The 20,951-nt window shown below is 34.6% G+C and overlaps 1 protein-coding gene across 6 annotated transcripts in view; it reads left to right on the top strand.

Moving 5' to 3' along the window:
• The window catches only part of Hdc (histidine decarboxylase), a 291,191-nt gene that overhangs the window by 133,448 nt on the left and 136,792 nt on the right, over positions 1-20,951 (top strand). For all 6 annotated transcript variants that reach the window (XR_010854712.1, XR_010854711.1, XM_067112750.1 and 3 more), the window contains one exon: positions 909-953. The gene's annotated coding sequence lies outside the window, so the exon portion shown is untranslated. The remainder of the gene's footprint in view (positions 1-908; positions 954-20,951) is intronic.

Below are 20,951 nucleotides of genomic sequence, written 5' to 3'. Positions count from 1 at the left end.
AAAACATATTAATAATAACGTATTAATAATTACGTCTTCGAGAGGTTTAGGTGTAGGAAGCAAAGCATCAGAAGGTCTATATATGAAGTAGTTCTCGCTTTAAAGATAATCGGACCAGCAACATAACAATAACGTCAGTAATGCTGATAGATGAATGGAATGCAAAGTGAACCTGCTTAAACATAGCTGTAAGGGATATGTCGCCATTTCCCGTAATGACATTCGTCTTATTGTCATCTGAATGAGTGCCGTTTGTCCAGGTATAATTCCCTGAAAAGAATCACCTATCACCAACATCGTGTCATTAGCCACTTCTCGTGATAGTATCACCATTCTCACACATGAACGTATTACCCGCTACTCTGACTTTTCACAGAGCTGCTTCCAAAAGCGTTATCGAGCGTGACTTCTAAAAGCACCGTTCAGCTCATTATATCTTTGATCTCAGTGTGTTACGGCATTATCATTTTTATTTTGTCATGCCTGTCATCATTTCCAGTTTTTTTTTTTTTCCACCAGCAGCGTCATTCGCTTAGAAAGACTTCCTCATGTCTCACTGTCGTTTCTTTCGAATGAACACCATATTCTTTGGAGGCTTGCATTTCAAGTCAGTGGCCCCTGTTGGGGGCTTGTTCGACATGTATAGGGTTCATCTTCTGAATAATAATAATAATAATAATAATAATAATAATAATAATAATTTCTTGTAGCTTCCTCCACCTCTCTGTAACTACTCATCACGTTATCCATCTTTCAGTGACGTCACCAGTCTCGTTATTGCCTCTAACGACACCAGCTTGGTTCAAGTTAGGCGTAATGGAACATTTCATATTCAAGTGCACCTTATATTTATTTTGTTCCAACTCTCTTTACTCGTCATTCACAACCGATTTCTCTCTCTTTTGCAGATTATCTTGCTGAGCAGTACCGGAATTAATCTTCGTATTCCCCTGGTAAGTACAGATTACAAGTTAAAAATAATGTTTATTCAACAAGTTAAAGATAATGTTTATTCAACAAGTTAAAGATAATATTTATTCAACAAGTTAAAGATAATGCTTATTCAACAAGTTAAAGATAATTTTTATTCAAATAAAGGACGCTGTCGCGCAAGGAACACATACAAAAGTAAAATGGGATTAATGATTAAATGAATGAACGTAATGAAAGACTTTGGGTGTGTAGCTTGTGGGGGGGGTTGTGTTGTAGGGATGGGCGTAGTAATGGGGCTTGGGGGGTGAAGAATGAGATTATAATACCAGTTTCACCAACAGTGCAATCTTCACTCTGTAAGACATTATCGATCCAGCCTAAAAATAAAAGAGAGAGGGAGAGAGAGAGAGAAGGTTTTTTTTTTCTTTTCATGGCCCCAAGATCACAACATTTTTCATTTTCTTTGTTAACAATGTACTTAGAGAACTCAGCTTTGAATGCCGAGAATATATTCACTTTAAAACGGCGCATTTACTCAGGATTTCGTTTTTTAAAGATGCCATCCGTGAAATCAGCGATGCAGCACAAACTCGCGTCCCATTTTTGTTTTTAAAGAAGTTTTGATGTTCGCTCTCGGGGGCGCGTTCCTTTTATTCCCAGAGTCGCTTTGTTCTGTCGACGTTATTCATTCATTTATCCGATTATCATTCGTTTTGTCATTTCTTTGAGGTTTGCACTTTAAAACGGGGTTCGTGTTCTGAAGTTTTTTTTTTTTTTTTGTCTATTAATGACGTTCCTTGCGCTCAGTGTTTCTGTATGATTAAGAACGATGAATTATATTTATTATATATATGTCATTTGATGCTGTATGAGTGCGCATTTCCTTGGAGTGCTTTCCATGTATGTATATTGTGTACACCTTGATTTCGCTGTCTGTTCCCCTCTTGTTTTATTGTCAATCTGGCCTTTTATATATGCTGACATACAGGTGAATTAGGATATATTATTCGGAGCCCTTTTTGTTACGGGTAAATATTTTTTTTTTTCTAAGATGATGCTTATACCTTGGAGATTTGTCCAGTAATTTGATTTACAATGCTTCGGTCGTTAATGACTCAAAATTGAATGGAAACAATCATAATTATTTCAGCAATCCCGCTGTTGTTAATAACACACAAATACATGAGTTTTGAAAGCACATTATTTCTTTGCGGTACTTGAGCAGTTTTGCATTTAACATTCTCCACAGGATACTCTTTCAAGTGTGTGGAATCTAAAAGAAAAGAAAATTGTTCAGTAGGTCTTTATGAATGAAAATTTGAGGAATAATTGCTCTGCGCTTGTATACATATCAAAAATACCATAAATCAGTAAGACGGGACTTGTATTTTTCTTTTTTATAAAGAGATTTTGCATTGAAAAAGCCTACTTGTTGCTTGTACGCAGATCCATTTACCGTACTTTCATGTTTGAAAAAATTTTTTTTCACATAGAGATTTTGCATTGAAAAAACCTACCTATTGCTTCCATGTAGATCCATTTACTTTCATTTTTGGAAGCATTTGGCCCAAATCATTAACAGTCCCATTCCACGGCAGTTTGTAGAATTGTAGCTCGCTTGAGGTACCTTTCAGTTCGACCTGACCGTGTGATAAGCGCCTCCTTAATCCTCATGTCCCCCCAGTTATCCTAATGATCGTTATGTCGGTTCTCTTTTGACTGCTGTCCGTCTCTCATTACCCTCTTCGTCACTGTGTCTGTCTTCTTCAGTAATCTGAGGGCGCAGTACGGCCCTCCCTTCGTCAGCCTCTCCTCTCTGATTAACCCCGTTCCCGCACCGTTGCCTCATTCATAATGAAAGGAAAGTCATCGAAAATCACAGCGTAATGATGTTAAACCTGAACGACTCCAAACGAACGTGATTTCCAACCGGGCAGTTTAGAGCCCTGTCATGGAGTCTCGAATTCTGTCGAGCGTTAAGTTCGCTCGGTTGTGTGCCGTTGTAATTTCAAGCCGCCTAATTGCCTCCGACATTTAAATGGCCCTGCCATTCCTCCGTCGGGTTTTGTAAGGCAATAGTAGAGGTGTGTAGGTGCGGCCCCTTTACGGTGGGATATGCGATGACGAAGGTGATGTAATATAGTGGTCTCTGAGATGACGTGTCCTCTGCACATCTAAACCCATGCACATGCAATATGCTTTATTTGTTATATCTTTCATTAAAATGCTTGAATATTAGGTGATGTAGAATTAAAGCGTAACTATGTACTAATATAATTTCAAGGACATTATTTGAGAGTTTATTTTGTTTTTTGGCGTTGGTTGGGAATTTTGACACAGGGTATTTGTCATGCAATGTCAAGTTTATAATGAAATGTAATTGAAAGTGTTGGGTCAAGGACCTAAACACCATTGATATCTAGAACGAGCTGATACTTCTGTAAATAAGAACTTTCTAATTAAATGATTTATTTATGTGGCAACACTATAAAGTTTATGGTCAAGAGCATCAGAGTTGTGTACAAAGATAATTTGAATCAAAGAGACTTGGCTTGATTCATTGACTTATTTTGGCTCTGCTTGTTTAATTGTCAAAAGTCAGTAGTTGCAGCATTGTAATAATTGCCTCTATTTATCATTGAAACACGCACGTGTTTTGTAACAAATTCTAGTACTCAGTATTGTACGGTAACTAGGAGCCCTCAGATTAATGAAATGAATATCGCTGAAATATTGTCATTTATGAAACTATGTATTTATTCATTCACGTGCCTTTATCTGTTTCTAGACTTATTCAAGTCATCTGTATGCTCTAAAGAAGTGGTGAATCAAAGTTCTTTGGAATCGAAAGGAAAACTCTGAAAGTAAAATTGACCAAGGGGAATTTTCCACTTTAGTCTACCGCTAGGATTCCTTTTTGAGTGTTGTGGTAATTTTGTTTTTTTAATTGTTTTAGATCAGAATGACTTACTTAAGAAGTGACGAACTCTGTAAAGCATAAGTGTAAAATGCCTTCTATTCATTTCGAATTGTTTTTGAGTTGAAATACCGCATCGCAACATGACCGACGTCAAGCGTATCCCAGAACTTTAACACTCATGAAGGTCAAACTACGACCTTTTGACGACCCTCCCATTCCTCGGGACGACGACGACGAGGAAGACCAAGCTGTAGAAACTCACAGACCAAAGGTACCACACCTGTAGAAACAATCCTTCAAGGAAATTATGTTACCTTTTCCAATGACCAGTCAGTTCTTCATTGGTGGGGTGGGTAGAGCTCTCGGCTAGCACGCTGTTGGCCCGGCGTTCGACTCTCCGACCGGCCAATGAAGAATTAGAGGAATTTGTTTCTGGTGACAGAAATTCATTTCTCGTCATAATGTGGTTCTTAGCCACGTAAAATAAATCTAATCCTTCGGGCCAGCCCTAGGAGAGCTGTTAATCAGCTCAGTGGTCTGGTTAGACTAAGATATACTTAACTTTTAAGCAATGATCAGTCCGCCGAAAGTAAACTTGCCACGTTTTTGTAAGTGTGGCTTGAGCGCAGGATCAAAGAAAAGTGACTAAAAAGGAATCTCTCAGTCCTTACAATGTGGACACGGGAGACGTTTAGAAAATTGAATCAATCAGATTTCAATTAACCCGGTGAAGGTTTTTATTTTTGTCGTGAATTAAATTTTTTTTTTAATGTGTGTTTTTTGTTGCTCGTGAGAAACCAACCTCTCTTAATTTCACTCGGACATTTTGATGGCGACGCGCTTTTATCTTTCATCTTTGCTTGCTTGTTTATTAGTTTGTAGCTGCACTTCTGAACTGTTTGGTTTTATTAATCTTTACCAAATACATCCTTGTTTTGTAGTCAGAGCACAGATAAGTTATTCATGCATGTGGGGCTTGTTTTTTTTTTTATTTGGTTCTTCTTTTTCCGTTGTTTCTTATTTTCTGTTTTCTTTTTTACGCTTTCTTCTTAAAATAATTTTTTTTCCTATCTTTAATATTAATTTATAAGTTATGTGTGTTTGCCTTAACCTTAAGAGTGCAGTCTTTTCGTTTAGGCTTTCAGTAAAATATATTTTTTTCCTGACTTGCACTATTTTTATTCGTTGTACAATCACTCGTGCTCTTTCTCAGACATTGATTTTGATCAGTTTGGTTAATTCCAATTTTTCAAGCACGTTTCATTTCAATTAACTCTTCTGTCAGCACTGTAGCCTCCTCAAAGTTCAGTTACTTCATCGCAGTCCCGTATAAGAAGCAATGTTTTCACTTTCAGCAATGATCTTATTTTTGGGAAGTTTTGCTACTGTCAACCCGCTTACTATTCAATTCACTTGAGTATCACATTCCGTTATTTTGCAAAAGAAGAGATTCCCTTTGTATCTCATACGCTGTTCTGGTTTCTTCTCCCTGTAGATTATGCTTCAGTAGCTCTACCACACCTGTAGGAAAAATGCAAAAAACCAATAACGCTAAAAGGCTGGTTTTCCCCAAGTCAGTCCGCTGCACGCGGTGCGACAGGGCCTACGTCCAGGTATGGCTCTGCAGTCGGTGCAAGAAGCGCCTGCTTGAAGGGAGACCGGCCCCGAGGAAAAGCCTCTGGGGTTTCCTCACGGAGAGGGTGAACCGTACAGGTGCCTCCGTGAGGAAAGGGTTCCTCAGGGTCATTCGCTCCCCCTCTGCCGACTACCAAAGGCAGCCAACTGAAAAAGATGTAAAGTAACCGTAATCCAGTTTTGGTTCACTGCTACAGAAAGGCGCCCTGTGATTGTTACTCAACAGAAACTTCTCTACTAATGGTGCTCGGAATCTTCATTACTTCTTCTAACCAGTAGACAACTCTTTTAACTCATGGAGTCTTCAACCTCTTAATTCTAGCTCTGTCGGAAATAGCAATGACACTGATTGATGTAACCTATGCTCCGTCTCTTACCAGATGCCATTTCGTAACTAACAGGAATGTAGATATAAGGAAAGTATACCTATTTTCATATAATATATACATATATATATATATATATATATATATATATATATATATATATATATATATATATATATAGAGAGAGAGAGAGAGAGAGAGAGAGAGAGAGAGAGAGAGAGAGAGAGAGTTAAGGTGATGTAAATAGAAAATATTATACTATTAAATGTAGCGGAACAACATTACTATAATGACTATTTTTAATACAAATAGACGTTAAGTTGGGAGTCTTTCCTCTCTTGTCCTCCCATGACAAAAAAGACCGAGAAACAACAGACGTAATATGTACCAATACAAGAAGCCTTTTTTATGGCACGACAGCCCGCCAGGTATCATTTTGTCTTGACTAGGCGGAGAGACCAGCAGCACAGCAGCCCCAGCCCCAGCAGCAGCCCCAGCAGCCGCCATCCGACCGGAGAAGGCCACGGGAGAAGGTGCCGGAAGACGGAGAGCTGAAGCCCAAGGAATATCACAAGAGCTACATCCGCAGATACTTCGGGAGATACGACATTTACTTATGTCTAGATAAGGAAGTTCAGGGTAGGATTCTTTAGACGCTGTTCAAAGGGACTGGACGTCGTGTAGATTGCACTTACGACAGTCATATTCCAGCTGCATTCAATTCAAATACCAGCAAACAGAAAATAACGAACTAAAATCTTGGTTTTCATCAAAATAAGTGCAAAAATATAAAAGGAAATATTTTTCGTTGTGGAACTATTTTACCATAATTGTCTTTGTGCCGAAGAGACTATCAAGCCTCAATCAGGTTGCTGCAACTCATACATTACATTGGGAAGGAAGTGAAGTCGCTGAAACGCTGTGACATCCAGTGCTAAATTAATTCTCTTAGCTAAAAATAATAAAAGCGAAGCGACTTCAGAAGCGATAGCGAGTGGGACGGAAAAATGAAGAAATATTTGGAGATGATCAACCAACAAGCAGAATACATCCGCTTGAACTTCCTAAATCTGGAAGCAGAACACATCCTTTTGAACTTCCTAAATCTAGAAGAAGAAGAAGAAGAAGCGGTGGAAGAAGAAGAGAAGGAAGAAGAAAAAAAGGAAGAAGAAGAAAAAAAGGAAGAAGAAGAAGGAGAAGCGGATGATGACGATGAAGATGAAGATGAGCTTCAACTATTAACGTGCAGTGAAGACTCGTCTTCTGGTTCAAGAGGGCTGGTATGACCACGAGGGCTGAGAGCTGTGTCCATTCCGTGACTCAAACAGATGATCTTGTGCGGAGCTTCACTGAATAAGTTAGTTTAGTTGTAATTTTTAGGTAATGTAATTTTAATGTAGAATATGTTATTGTTAAGGTTATGAATGACTCATCTCGAGACAGGACACTCTTGCTGAATTATACGACAGCTGAAAAGGCTTACGTTTGCGCAGGAATAGATTATGAAACATCCCGCAAGGTATCTTTCAATAATCCAAAATATTTTGGCACGAAACGTTGACCTTGGCTGTGTGTCGCATAGGTTTTCAGGAGAGAACGTCTTGAATGAGGAGTAAGGAAGAAACCACTGGCAACCATATGTGTACATAGCACGCAAATACTTGAAAACTTCAGCCATTCCAGTATCTATACTTATAAACCGTGCGCTCGATGGTTGTGAAATGAATTTTTTATTCTTATAATCTTTCGAGTAAATGTTTATTGTGGTCAAGTTGTGAGTGAAAATGGATGATGTAGAAGTGACGGCTCCACTTTCGCGATTGTGCATGTGTGATTGCATCTCAGGTGAGCAAATGGTTTGATGCCAGGTAAACGATGCCGAATAGTTCCTACGTTTCTAGGTTTAAGATTTAGATGCCTCTTGAGACGGAGTCACACAAGCGATTTCTCTAAGCTGGCCGGGGCAGTAACCAGAGGAAACGTATTATCTTCCTTCAGAAGGCAGTCGTGTATTTAATCAGCCAAGTGATGTACTTCATGCTAACCTTTTCGTAAGAATATGTATCAATTTGAGCTTTTTTTGAGCTTTGATAGCCATTAGTTTTCAAGAAAGTTTTTTAGAGAACACCTAAGAGGCCCCAAAATTACATTGCCTACCATCGCTCAACTGGCACCAGCTGATCATGTTTTCCATTCATTTAACATCTATTACTGCCAGTTTTCGTTGGCAGCAAAGGTGACAAACATCCCCACCTTCAGTTTACTGCTGCCGATACCGGCCACTTCGGGCAGTTTGACAGCGCGTTGCAGAAAGAGACCGGGGAATGTTCTCGTGTGACCCCGTCTCTAAGGCCTATTTGTTTATTTAGTTGATTGCCACCCTCTCGCCTAAAAGAGTAATCAAAATGTGATATCTACTTGCGAGGAGATTAGGGATACATGAAAGCAACGTAGATATCCATTCTTCAGAAAGGTGTATTAATCAAAACAGGAACTTAAAAAAAAAAAAAAAAAAAAAAAATGGTAAGAAAGAAACTGATTCTAAATATAATCTTGACGCAAAAAGTGAATATTAGTTTGGAACATAGGAGGAGGTGAGAAAATATATTTTCTCGCAACGAAGGAAAATTTAAAAATATATCGTTAAGATTAACTTTAGAACTAACAAAGTGTGTCTGTTTATTGATTTCTTATATATTAAAGAGAGAGGGAGAGAGAGATAATTATTGCTAATACTTCTGATGTGTTGAATGAAATGTTATTATTTTCGTTCGTATTTTGGGTAAATCAAGAATCAGAGAATATATTTTTCCTTTTACAATGAAGAGGACGTTGGTGAGCGGAATTGAGAGCTGCTTAACCTTCATCGTCTTTACCAAAGGAGTTGGTTTCCGCTCGATTTGCTAACTTCCGGAAAACCTTCCCCGCTGATGGAAAGTTGTTCAGTGATAATCAGCTTATCTTGTGTATATAGATATAAATGTATATTCACACATGCACCTTTACATTTATATGCATGTATACGCGCTCGGAAATACGGGTATTTATTAGTATAAGAAATCTGTCAGCTCAGTAACCGGAAGGAAAGACTCTGATTTCTTTTTCTGTTTATGTTACCTCAAAGTCCCTGTGTCCATGAGTATTTAGTATATTTTATCGAAAGCAAATTATAGATGCAGTTTTAAATTAATTCTTTCAGAGTATGACGTTCGTTATAGGATACTGTTTGAAGAAATGACTAAATTACTGTATAATCAAATCACTAAGACAGTAGTCTCATGGTTTATCTCCTCTTTGGCATCTAATATTCTTCTCAGTTCATTTTCGCGAGATGGACTTGGAATACCTCTTCTGTTTTTGAACGATTTACCCAAAATACTTATGAATGGTTTTATTTTGATATTTGTGACGTGAAAAATTGATTTGGCTTACGCATTCTCGTGCATTCTTTTTCTTTTTTTTTACGTTACGCATTGTAAGACACTAGTTTTGCTTTTCAAAAAAAAAAAGGCAGTAATTTTTCCCTTACAGATTTATCATCTAATATTCTTCTCAGTTCATTTTCGCGAGATGGACTTGGAATGCCTTTTCTGTTTTTGAACGATTTACCCAAAATACTTATGAATGGTTTTATTTTGATATTTGTGACGTGAAAAATTGATTTGGCTTACGCATTCTCGTGCATTCTTTTTCTTTTTTTTACGTTACGCATTGTAAGACACTAGTTTTGCTTTTCAAAAAAAAAGGCAGTAATTTTTCCCTTACAGATTTATCATCTAATATTCTTCTCAGTTCATTTTCGCGAGATGGACTTGGAATACCTTTTCTGTTTTTGAACGATTTACCCAAAATGCTTATGAATGGTTTTATTTTGATAGTTGTGACGTGAAAAATTGATTTGGCTTACGCATTCTCGTGCATTCTCTTTTTTTTTTCTTTCTTTTTTTTACGTTACGCATTGTAAGACACTAGTTTTGCTTTTCAAAAAAAAAAAAGGCAGTAATTTTTCCCTTACAGATTTAGTTATTTTTATTCCGTAGTAAGTCCATACTTAACAGATGTAAGCGTCGATCAACAGATGCAGAAAATAAACAGGAGAGTGGGGCAATAGTTTTCATCAACCTGAAGGCAAAAGAAGACCAAAAAAAATCAATTTGGCATAGTTGTGTCCAGAGTAAGGTAAGTGCCAACATGAAATGATACTTTTTCTAAGAAACATATTTGTCCATATTTGTCCGTTAATAGGGAGGAGTTGGTGGTCGTTTACCTGTGGCGCTGATGTGAATATCATCAAGAAAAATCTTTAAAAAAAAAAAAAAGGAAATTGATGTTTCGAAGACACTGCCAATATGAATGTCAGAAATAATTGTTGTCCATTGGTAACAGTCACTATGATATGACTTTGGTTGTTTCAGTATGGGTAAATCAGTTAGTCGTATTTCTAAATCCAACAAAGATTTTGATAATAGGTAATTGTTGATGACAATAATGTTTGGAATGCGGCGTTAGATATTTTGACCCTGAAATTCTTAATATCCAAATGCTAAAAAAAAAAAATTCTTTTCTTTTTATTATCTAATGATTATCAGCATCATCTCACAATTTAAAGAGTTAAAGTACCTAACTGGCCACGTGCCTGCACGCCCTGGCTACAAATATTCTAAGACGGCACCCAAGGGATATGTTCAGCTGATTTTATTTTATATACTGGAGGCTATGTGGACAAATCGTTGTTGACCTGCCCGGGATCTAGAGAATATTGAAATTCTATTTTCTAAACCCTGGGCTCAGGCTCATACAGAGCATGTAGCGTGGTCGTGGGAACTCTCCTTGGGGGATCCTCGCGTTCGATGGGTTGTCTTATGAACTGCTCAGGAGTGTACGTGTGCTATACTTCATGCGCATTGCTGAGTGTTTTTGCACACCGTGTATGTGTGATAAGACAATTCTTACATCCAAGGACTGCTTAAATACAATTTGAAGTTCCTCTTACGATCCCAGCAGTCTGATGGCGGGGTTTTGGGGGGATTAGTGATTCCTGTCTACGCTTTGATTACCTAGCTTCCAACCACTAACCTTATTAACACGAAAGCAAGCAACCAGGTGGTGATGCCCCTGGATGTTTCTTCAAGTTACTAACCACATTTGTCAACCAGAGGGACTGCAGTTAATCGACAGGAAACTTTTCCTGTGTATTTTCGTTAATGGAACGTCGTAAATGGAAAAATTCTCTGGCCCCGTAGATATTATCTGGACCGAGAAAGTAACTGTGATGTCTTTAGTTAGCAAGGATTGTCATATATATTTGGGATGGAAGTGATCAGCTGTTCTTTTGCCCCTTTTTGCAGTTGTCATGTAATTTAATTTTGCGTTTCACTTCATATGTAATTATAAAGCATTTGAATGATACTGATATGGAAAGAGTAAGATTTCAACGATTTGGAGAAGTCGTAATTATAATTCCTGTCCAGCCATATACTTTGTTTTTCTCTGTGTGATAAGATGCCTTTTTTTAGAAACGCCTCGTAGTATTGCACTGGATAGCTAAATCTTATTAATTGCCCATATATTTCTATCTATCCCGCAGTTTCCGGGAGTTATTTCCCATCGCTTGAATTTTTAAATTGAGATATGGCGACTTTCGGGCAAGATGTAGAACTTTGAACTGATTAATATTTACTTATTCATTTCGCAAAAAGATTTTATCGTCGTGAAATTTTCAGTATTAATATCAGTATTTATTTTGGCAGCATGAATTATTATCAGTCACTCCAAATACTGTGGATTTTGTTTTTTCCGTAACATCCCTTTATCATCTTGATTAGTAACATTCTCTCTGTTGCAGGAGGTATTATTAAATAAAATCTTAAGCCAAGAGCAATTTCCACCTGTGATATGGTTTTTGAGCATCAAATTTTTTATATAGATATTTTACGATCATGAAATTTCCATTTTTTCCTCTCCATTCAAAATAAATTGATTTTTGTGATAAAACATTGAAATCTTAATTGAAAAAATCTCTCATTATCAGTAAAGTCTTGTATTTTATTCCCATCCCATATAGATTTCCTTGCTGAGATAGGCCTACAATATTTGCCATTAAGTTTAGAACCAGATATCACTATCCCTATGTTTTTAGTTATTCACTGTCCAAATAGATTCTCCTTTGCTGTAATATCGTTTTTGGCATCAAGTTTAGAACCAGGTAGCATTATCCTGACATTCTTACATTCATTCACCATCAAAATAGGGTGCCTTCCTTTGTTTTCGTTTTCTGGCATCAAATTAAGAAAACAAAGTTTCAGTATCAGGTCAATCTTAAGTTTCCTAACAATCAAAATAATTATTTACCTGCGAGATATTTTCGTCATTAAGTTCAGAGAAGAATTGCACCATCACTAGAGTCTGACAGTTACTCCCAAAACAAATGCGTTCTGTTCACGTGATATGTTCTTTGCGAAGCACAGGAAAAAAGTTTCACAGTCAGCGATGTCTAGAATTTCTTCATCCCCCAGATCGATTCTTTTCTGGTAATATGTTTTTTTTTTTTTTTGTCATCTAGTTTAAGAAGAGTTTTTACTGTCATAATGGAGTCACGTTACCTGTGTACCGAAATGAGTTCTACTATTGTGATATGGTTTTTATTGTGTAATTTAGAAACAATTTTTATCAGTCATGAACTTTTCCTCTCTTGCAAATGTATTCTCTTACTTCGATATGACTCTTGGCATCTAGTTAAAAAAAAGTTTATTGTCATCAAATTCTTATATTTTCTTGCACACAAAATAGATTCTCCTCATGTGATATGCTTTTCTTTCATGAAATTGAAAATAGTAAGGAAGACTTAGTTTTTTCCCTGACAAAAAGATTCTCTTGTTTTGATAATTTTGGTAATATGTTTCGTACAAAGTTCCACTGTCTTGAAAGCCCTAAAATTCAAGTCCACTTAAATAGATTCCCTTCATTATTATATGGTTTCAGATATCAAGTTTATAAAATAAAGAGTTTCCCATCAAGTGATTACATCTCCTGCCCACCTAGTAGATTTTCGTCCAGGTTTTGCTATCATAAAAGTATTAAATTTGCTTCACGCTGAAAAAGATTCAGGCTCAGAAAAGTCCTTCTTGACCAGAAAAGCCTCAACACTTCCTCCCAACCCACCTAAGTATTTGTTATTAAGAACCAAATATCACTATCTCTATGTTTTTAGTTTTTAGGTATTCCCCATCCAGATAGATTCTCTTGCCGCAATTTCGTTTTTGGCATCAAGTTTAGAATCAGATAGCACTATCCTGACATTCTCAAATTTATCCACCATCAAAATAGGGTCTCTTTTTGTGTTTTCGTTTTCTGGCATCAAATTAAGTAAAAACAAAGTTTCAGTAGCCCGTCAATCAAAATAATTACTTACCTGCGAGATATTTTTCTTCATTAAGTTCAGGGAAGAATTGCACCATCACTAGAGTCTGACAGTTCCTCCACAGGTAGATACATTCTGTTCACGTGATATATTCTTTGCATTAAGTTCGGGAGAAAAGTTTCACTATCAGCGACGTCTAAAATTTCTTCATCCCCCAAATTGATTCTCTTCTCGTGATTTTTTTTTTTTTTTTTTGTCATCTAGTTTAAGAAAAGTTTTTATTGTCATAACGGAGTCACGTTACCTGAGTACCAAAATAAGTTCTACTATTGTGATATGGTTTTTATTGTGTAATTTAGAAACAACTTTATCAGTTATGAACGTTTCCTCTCTTCCAAATACATTCTCTTACTTTGATATTTTTTTCGGCATCTAGTTAAAAAAAAAGTTTACTCTTATCAAATCCCTATATTTTCTGGCACATAAAACAGATTCTCCTCGTGTGATATGCTTTTCTTTCAAGAAATTAAAAATAATAAAAAAAATTCCAGCATCTTGAAAAACTTAAATTTTCTCCCCTTACAAAAAAATTCTTTTTCACTATCAGCGACGCCTAAAATTTCTTCATCCCCCAAATTGATTCTTTTCTCTTGATATTTTTTTTTTTTTGTCATCTAGTTTTTGAAGAGTTATTATTGTCTTGATGGAGTCACGTTACCTGTGTACCAAAATAAGTTCTACTATTGTGATATGGTTTTTATTGTGTAATTTAGAAACAACTTTATCAATTATGAACGTTTCCTCTCTTCCAAATACATTCTCTTACTTTGATATTTTTTTTGGCATCTAGTTAAAAAAAAAAGTTTACTCTTTTCAAATCCCTATATTTTCTGGCACATAAAACAGATTCTCCTCGTGTGATGTGCTTTTCTTTCAAGAAATTAAAAATAATAAAAAAAATTCCAGCATCTTGAAAAACTTAAATTTTCTCCCCTTACAAAAAATTTCTTTTTCACTATCAGCGACGCCTAAAATTTCTTCATCCCCCAAATTGATTCTTTTCTCTTGATATGTTTTTTTTTTTTGTCATCTAGTTTTTGAAGAGTTATTATTGTCTTGATGGAGTCACGTTACCTGTGTACCAAAATAAGTTCTACTATTGTGATATGGTTTTTATTGTGTAATTTAGAAACAACTTTATCAATTATGAACGTTTCCTCTCTTCCAAATACATTCTCTTACTTTGATATTTTTTTGGCATCTAGTTAAAAAAAAAAGTTTACTCTTATCAAATCCTTACATTAAACAGATTCTCCTCGTGTGATATGCTTTTCTTTCAAGAAATTAAAAATAATAAAAAAAAATTCCAGCATCTTGAAAAACTTAAATTTTCTCCCCTTACAAAAAATTTCTTTTTCTTTGATAATGTGGTGATTCTCGTCCAGGTTTTGCTATCATAAAAGTATTAATTTTCTATCACGCTAAAAAATATTCAGGCTTAGAAAAGTGCTTCTTGATCAGAAAAGCCTCAACACTTTCTCCCAACCCACCTAAGTGTTTGTCATTAAGAATCAGATATCACTATCCTTATGTTTTCAGGTATTCACCATCCAGATAGATTCTCTTGCCGTAATTTCGTTTCTGGTATCAAGTTTAGAATCAGATAGCACTATCCTGACATTCTCACATTTATCCACCATCAAAATAGGGTTTCTTTCTGTGTTTTCGCTTTCTGGCATCAAATTAAGCAAAAACAAAGTTTCATTAGCCCGTCAATCAAAATAATTATTTACCTGCGAGATATTTTTCTTCATTAAGTTCAGAGAAGAATTGCACCATCACTAGAGTCTGACAGTTCCTCCACAGACAGATACATTCTGTTCACGTGATATATTCTTTGCATTAAGATCAGGAGAAAAGTTTCACTATCAGCGACGTCTAAAATTTCTTCATCCCCCAAATTGATTCTTTTCTCTTGATATGTTTTTTTTTTTTTGTCATCTAGTTTTTGAAGAGTTATTATTGTCTTGATGGAGTCACGTTACCTGTGTACCAAAATAAGTTCTACTATTGTGATATGGTTTTTATTGTGTAATTTAGAAACAACTTTATCAATTATGAACGTTTCCTCTCTTCCAAATACATTCTCTTACTTTGATATTTTTTTGGCATCTAGTTAAAAAAAGTTTACTCTTATCAAATCCCTATATTTTCTGGCACATAAAACAGATTCTCCTCGTGTGATGTGCTTTTCTTTCAAGAAATTAAAAATAATAAAAAAAATTCCAGCATCTTGAAAAACTTAAATTTTCTCCCCTTACAAAAAATTTCTTTTTCACTATCAGCGACGCCTAAAATTTCTTCATCCCCCAAATTGATTCTTTTCTCTTGATATGTTTTTTTTTTTTTTTTGTCATCTAGTTTTTGAAGAGTTATTATTGTCTTGATGGAGTCACGTTACCTGTGTACCAAAATAAGTTCTACTATTGTGATATGGTTTTTATTGTGTAATTTAGAAACAACTTTATCAATTATGAACGTTTCCTCTCTTCCAAATACATTCTCTTACTTTGATATTTTTTTTGGCATCTAGTTAAAAAAAAAGTTTACTCTTATCAAATCCCTATATTTTCTGGCACATAAAACAGATTCTCCTCGTGTGATGTGCTTTTCTTTCAAGAAATTAAAAATAATAAAAAAAATTCCAGCATCTTGAAAAACTTAAATTTTCTCCCCTTACAAAAAATTTCTTTTTCACTATCAGCGACGCCTAAAATTTCTTCATCCCCCAAATTGATTCTTTTCTCTTGATATTTTTTTTTTTTTTTTGTCATCTAGTTTTTGAAGAGTTATTATTGTCTTGATGGAGTCACGTTACCTGTGTACCAAAATAAGTTCTACTATTGTGATATGGTTTTTATTGTGTAATTTAGAAACAACTTTATCAATTATGAACGTTTCCTCTCTTCCAAATACATTCTCTTACTTTGATATTTTTTGGCATCTAGTTAAAAAAAGTTTACTCTTATCAAATCCCTATATTTTCTGGCACATAAAACAGATTCTCCTCGTGTGATGTGCTTTTCTTTCAAGAAATTAAAAATAATAAAAAAATTCCAGCATCTTGAAAAACTTAAATTTTCTCCCCTTACAAAAAATTTCTTTTCACTATCAGCGACGCCTAAAATTTCTTCATCCCCCAAATTGATTCTTTTCTCTTGATATGTTTTTTTTTTTGTCATCTAGTTTTTGAAGAGTTATTATTGTCTTGATGGAGTCACGTTACCTGTGTACCAAAATAAGTTCTACTATTGTGATATGGTTTTTATTGTGTAATTTAGAAACAACTTTATCAATTATGAACGTTTCCTCTCTTCCAAATACATTCTCTTACTTTGATATTTTTTGGCATCTAGTTAAAAAAAAAAGTTTACTCTTATCAAATCCTTACATTAAACAGATTCTCCTCGTGTGATATGCTTTTCTTTCAAGAAATTAAAAATAATAAAAAAAATTCCAGCATCTTGAAAAACTTAAATTTTCTCCCCTTACAAAAAATTTCTTTTTCTTTGATAATGTGGTGATTCTCGTCCGGGTTTTGCTATCATAAAAGTATTAAATTTCCATCACACTAAAAAAATATTCAGGCTTAGAAAAGTGCTTCTTGATCATAAAAGCCTCAACACTTTCTCCCAACCCACCTAAGTGTTTGTCATTAAGATCCAGATATCACTATCCTTATGTTTTGAAGTATTCACCATCCAGATAGATTCTCTTGCCCTAATTTCGTTTCTGGTATCAAGTTTAGAATCAGATAGCACTATCCTGACATTCTCACATTTATCCACCATCAAAATAGGGTTTCTTTCTGTGTTTTCCCTTTCTGGCATCAAATTAAGCAAAAACAAAGTTTTATTAGCCCGTCAATCAAAATAATTATTTACCTGCGAGATATTTTTCTTCATTAAGTTCCTCCACAGACAGATACATTCTGTTCACGTGATATATTCTTTGCATTAAGTTCAGGAGAAAAGTTTCACTATCAGCGACGCCTAAAATTTCTTCATCCCCCAAATTGATTCTTTTCTCTTGATATGTTTTTTTTTTTTGTCATCTAGTTTAAGAAGAGTTATTATTGTCTTGATGGAGTCACGTTACCTGAGTACCAAAATGAGTTATTATTGTGATATGGTTTTCATTGTGTAATTTAGAAACAACTTTATCAGTCATGAACTTTTCCTCTCTTCCAAATACATGCTCTTACTTTGATATGGTTTTTGGCATCTAGTTAAAAAAAAAAAAGTTTACTGTCATCAAATTCATACATTTTCTGGCACATAAGACAGATTCTCCTCGTGTGATATGCTTTTCTTTCATGAAATTAAAAATACTAAAAAAAATTCCAGCATCATGGAAAACTTAAATTTTCTCCCCATATAAAAAGATTCTCTTGTTTTGATAATTTTGGTGATATGTTTCGTACAAAGTCCCACTGTCTTGAAAGTCCTAAAATACAAGTCCACTGAAATAGACTCCCTTTCTTTTTATATGATGTTATGCATCAAGTTCATAATACAAAGAGTTTCCCATCAAAGGATTAAATCTCCTGCCACCTAGTAGATTCTCGTCCAGGTTTCGCTATCATAAAAGTATTCAATTTCCATCAAGCTGAAAAAGATTCAGGCTTAGAAAACCCAACCCTCCCTCGTAAGTTCTCATTCTGTGATAAGAGTTTTTGGCACTAGGTTAAGAAAATGTTTTAATATCCCAAAGGTGCTACATGTGACATTGGTTTGTCATCTAGTTTAGAAAGTTTGGCTGTGATAATCGTACAAATATTCCCCACGCAAACTGATTCTCATTCCATGATGCTGGTTTTGAAATCAAGAGAGATTTTTCAAGTGTGATATTACTAGTGGTTTTATTTTCCATCCAAAGTGTGTCAGTATCATGAATGTCTTCAGTTCACTCCCCATCCGGAAATTTACTCATTTTTTTAAGTTTTAAATGCATGTTCTCTCGTGATAGGAATTTTGGAGTTGTGTTTAGCATAAATTTTTTATTGTGATTCAAATTATTTTTCCAAATTTTGTCAAGAAAAATCTAAAATTTATTTAGAACGGTCATAGTTCAAACAAAAGTTAAATTGAAATGCTCAACTTTCAGCCAAACTTTTTTTTACCATGCTCAACCTATTGCTAAAATTTAAACCAGTTTCATCATAACGTATAAATTTCAACTAAACTATTACGGTGTCGCTCCAATTTCAACTAAAATTTTGTTGCTACGGCCAAAATTCAGAGTAAAATTTCTCCACCCTCAAAATTTCAACTGATCTTCATCTTCAATACCAAACTTTTTTATTTCAACTGCTTACCTTTTCCAAAAGTTTACCGTTCTACTTAAATTTCGCAGAAAAAAAGTTTGACTCTAAAATTTTATCAAACGCTTGGATTGTTCTTGCATAGATTTGTTTTTGTGAACCGAGCCATGATACATGAGTAACACGTGACGATTTGTTCATTTTGTTATCATTTTTTTTTTTATTTAGATGCCCAAACCTCCCATCTTTTCTTTAACTATAACTTTACTTATAGGGTTAAGATTAAATTTTTATTGGCAGCAGTATCTACATCCAATTCAAAACAGTAAACAAAAAAACAAAAAAAAATGCAAGCTTGACTCCTAATCAAAATTTCTCTGTGATTCTAAAGTGCCTTAAACTTGAAGCAATATCTACGATCATCCTTGTATTACTTTTATCTGACACAAAAAGAGTTTACTTTAGTATTTAAGAGATATATTCCATTCTTTCTTGAAGCAATATCTACGATCATCGTTTTATTACTTTTACCTGACACAAAAAGAGTTTACTTTAGTATTTAAGAGATATATTCCATTCTTTCTTGAAGCAATATCTACGATCATCGTTTTATTACTTTTACCTGACACAAAAAGAGTTTGCTTTAGTATTTAAGAGATATATTCCATTCTTTCTCGGAACTGTAGCGCTGACTGGATGATTTTGCAGATTTTTTTTTAATGGCGATTTTCCTTGTATCCTTTTTGGCAGATTATCTGCGAATGTTTTTTATTATTTGCTTATTTTTCGAATGCATAGATTCAGATCGAAATTTCACTGCGGCCATCAAAATGCAGAACTGATAATTTTTCATTTCATTTTCACCAAAATTAAACTGCTTGGTTCAGTTTCAAGCAAATTCCTTTCGGTGACCGAATAAAAAAAATTAGGAATTATGATCACGCCAGAATGTCTGCCAACATCTCCAGATCTCTGAGAATGAACTCCACGACCTAAATGTTTGCTTGATACAATGAGTGATTTGTTTACTTCAGAGGGAAGTTTACTGTTACGCTTAAGTTTCGCTGGAAAATTGATTTTCTCGGGAAATAATATTTTGACCATAAAATTCTGTCCCAAATTTGGTTTGATTTTACATGGATTTGCTTTTGAACGGAGCCATGATAAAAGTAACTCCTCACGAATTGCTCATTTTGTTATTTTTTTTTTTTATTTAGATGCTAAAACCTCCCATCTTTTCTTCAACCATAACTTTACTTATAGGGTTAAGATTAAATTTTTATGAAGGGCAGTATCTACATCCATTTCAAAACTAAAAAAAAAAAGATCAAACTGGAGTCCTAATGAAAATTTCGCTGTGATTCTAAAGTGCCTAAAATTTTAAGCAAGTGCCTATGAAGATCGTTTTATTACTTTTATCTGATACAAAAAGAGTTTAGTATTTAAGGGATATTTTCCATTCTTTCTCAGAACTGAAGCGCTGACTGGATGACTTTGCAGATTTTTTTTTTTAAATGGCGATTTTCCTTGTGTCCTTTTTGGCAGATTATCTGCGAGAATTTTTTTTTATTTGTTTATTTTTCGTATGCATAAATTCAGATCAAAATTTCACTGCGACCTTCAAAATGCAGAATAGATAACTTTTCATTTCATTTTATTGCTTGAATTAAAAATAAAAATTACTTTAAATCTCGATATTCAGCAAAATTTCACTTTTACATTTCAATTTCCCCAAAATTTAACTGCTTGGTTCACTTTCAACCAGATCCTTTTCAACAATGGAATTAAAAAAAAAATGAAAATATGATCACGCCATAATGTCTTCCAACATCTCCAGATCTCTGAGAATGAACTCCACAACCTAAAGTGATTTGTTTACTTAAGAGGGAAGTTTACTGTTACGCTTAAATTTCGCTGGGAAATTGATTTTCACCATAAAATTTTATTCCAAATTTGGTTTGATTTTGCATAGATGTGTTTTTGTGATACATGAGTAACTCGTCACGATTTGTTCATTTTGTTATATTTTTTATTTAGATGCCAAAACCTCCCATCTTTTCTTTAACTATACCTTTGCTTATAGGGTTAAGATTAAATTTTTATGAATGGTAGTATCTACATCCAATTCAAAACAGTAAAGAAAAAAAAAAAAATTGCAAGCTTGTCTCCTAATCAAAATTTCTCTGTGATTCTAAAGTGCCTTAAACTTGAAGCAATATCTACGATCATCCTTTTATTACTTTTATCTGACACAAAAAGAGTTTACTTTAGTGTTTAAGAGATATATTCCATTCTTTCTTGAAGCAATATCTACAAGAGATATATTCCATTCTTTCTTGAAGCAATATCTACGATCATCGTTTTATTACTTTTATCTGACACAAAAAGAGTTTACTTTAGTATTTAAGAGATATATTCCATTCTTTCTTGAAGCAATATCTACGATCATCGTTT

Source organism: Macrobrachium rosenbergii, chromosome 12 (assembly GCF_040412425.1).
Source record: "Macrobrachium rosenbergii isolate ZJJX-2024 chromosome 12, ASM4041242v1, whole genome shotgun sequence".
Classification (NCBI taxonomy): Eukaryota; Metazoa; Arthropoda; class Malacostraca; order Decapoda; family Palaemonidae; genus Macrobrachium; species Macrobrachium rosenbergii.
This window is presented reverse-complemented; position numbering and strand designations above follow the sequence as displayed.